Raw genomic sequence first — 2,164 nt, 5'->3', positions numbered from 1 at the left:
TGGTTGTGCTAATGCTTGTAATCCTTATTCTCTAATAATATATTGGAGTTGCGCTCCCGATGACGTGAGCACAATTGGCTGATCCCCGTTACCAATTTTTTTTTGTTTTTTCTCTTCTATTTATTTTATGCACTTTATTTGATTGTTTGTGCTTAATGTTGTGCAACGATCGCTTCAGGTACATAAACAAATTTGTTTACAATTTTAATTTTTGTAATTTAAAGTTCGGATGCTTTTATAAGTAATTTTTTTCTAATCAAGTATCCTTGTGTATGTTTCATATTAGTTAGAGTAGAGAACATCAACAATATAATAAAATAAGCTCGTGAAGATTTCTTCATACACAAAATTTGAACTCACGTCCTTAAATAAAAATGAACATGTACCAATTAAATCAGTCAACCAAAATATCATTTAGCATCTATTGTTCGTGCATAATTTGTGTCTTCACACTATCAATCTCGTTGTTCTTAGTCCTATGAATTGGAGCATCTCGTCACATGAAGAAATTGCATCCTTTAATTTAATTTGTTTACATGTCAAAAATCTTCTAACGTGGTTGTCCTCGATTTTGTAGGTACATATATAACCTCATTAATAGAAGCCTCCAAAATAAATGTAACAAGATGTTCACTCTATATTGTTTTCTTCATATATTCATTCTCTAAACTTGTTCTTTCTCTGTATTATTTTGTTTCTTTGTAATGATGAATTACTATTAAGTTGCATTTTTATAATTCCACGTGCATCCATGTTTTGCATTTTATGAATGCAAATACTGTTTAAGAAATCCATGTCTACGTTTTCAGTAAAGTGGCTTAGATATATGCAGTAACATGATTATAGATGACAAAAAGGATGTTGTCTGCGGGTGCGTCCATATACCCTACATTTTTTGCGGGAAAGACATACAAATTTTGTCCATTTGCTCGTTTCACCCGACCTGTTTTGCCTGCCAAGTTCGTGGGCAGTTCCATTGGCAATACAGGTGGCCGCAAGCAGCCCATAAACATAATTTAAGGAAAAAGTAAGAAAATTTTAAATAAGTTATGATGTAATGTGATTTTTAATCCCTAAAAAATTGTAATCTAATGTGATTTGTTAAACTTCATATAAAATATCAATTTTTTTGTTACTTTTTTTATCTTCAACTACTTTATTTAATTTTATTTTATTTACTATATGTATTTTTTTATTTTTTAATTATTCAACAATGTCCGCGAACCGCCTGCATGTCCGTTAGCCCATTTTAAAATGGGTAGAGCATTGAATTTTGTCTGTTAAACCAATACAGGTATGCCCGCATCTACTTAAATTTGTGCGGGCATTTGTGGTCCCAAACAAAATGGACCAAGTGATAGGTTTTGTCATCTCTAACTATGACAATCTCCAATGTTTGAAAGCATACATCAAAATGAAACCTAAACAATTCCAATCTTCTTTTTAGAAGATAAAATTTTCCATAACTTCAGTTGTTATAAAACTAGTAAGTTACCCGTGCATTCGCACGGGACACTTCACTCTTACGCATGGTTAAGATCAATTATGTCTAAAGTAAATTTAAAAAAGATGTGTATTAATTAAAGTATATAAGAAAATAAACATTAACAGATTTGTATCATAATAAATTATATATAATATGAAATTTAATATGTTAATATTAATTGCAAACGTTTTAAAATCTTTTTTAATAATTAGTATTAAATCATTATTTTTAAATAAATTCATTGTAAGTTATTTTTAAGGGAGTTAGAATATCAACATATTTCCTTATTAATTTTAATATCAAAACTCATTATATGACTAATTGAAAAGAGGAAGACAGTTTTGACCATATATTTGTAGCCTCATTATTAATTTTTCGCAAATTTATTATTTACAGTTATGCAAATTTATATCCATAATGAGCATTGCTTAAAATTAGCGAATCATAAATAATTTAATCAAAATATAAATCAAATCAATTAATTATCATAATCAATTATACATAATATAAAATTTAATAGGTTAATATTAATTGCAAACATTTTAAGATCTTTTTTAATAATTAGTATTAAAATCATTATTTTGAAACAAAAGTAATAAAAAGGTTAAAAAACACAAGATGATATGAAGCTTATCACTAAATAATAATAGTAAAGCCACAAAAGTAAACATTACCTTC

Source organism: Lupinus angustifolius, chromosome LG13, assembly GCF_001865875.1.
Source record: "Lupinus angustifolius cultivar Tanjil chromosome LG13, LupAngTanjil_v1.0, whole genome shotgun sequence".
NCBI classification, from domain to species: Eukaryota; Viridiplantae; Streptophyta; class Magnoliopsida; order Fabales; family Fabaceae; genus Lupinus; species Lupinus angustifolius.
The sequence above is the reverse complement of the archived record's forward strand: the minus strand, read 5'-3'. Positions refer to the sequence as shown.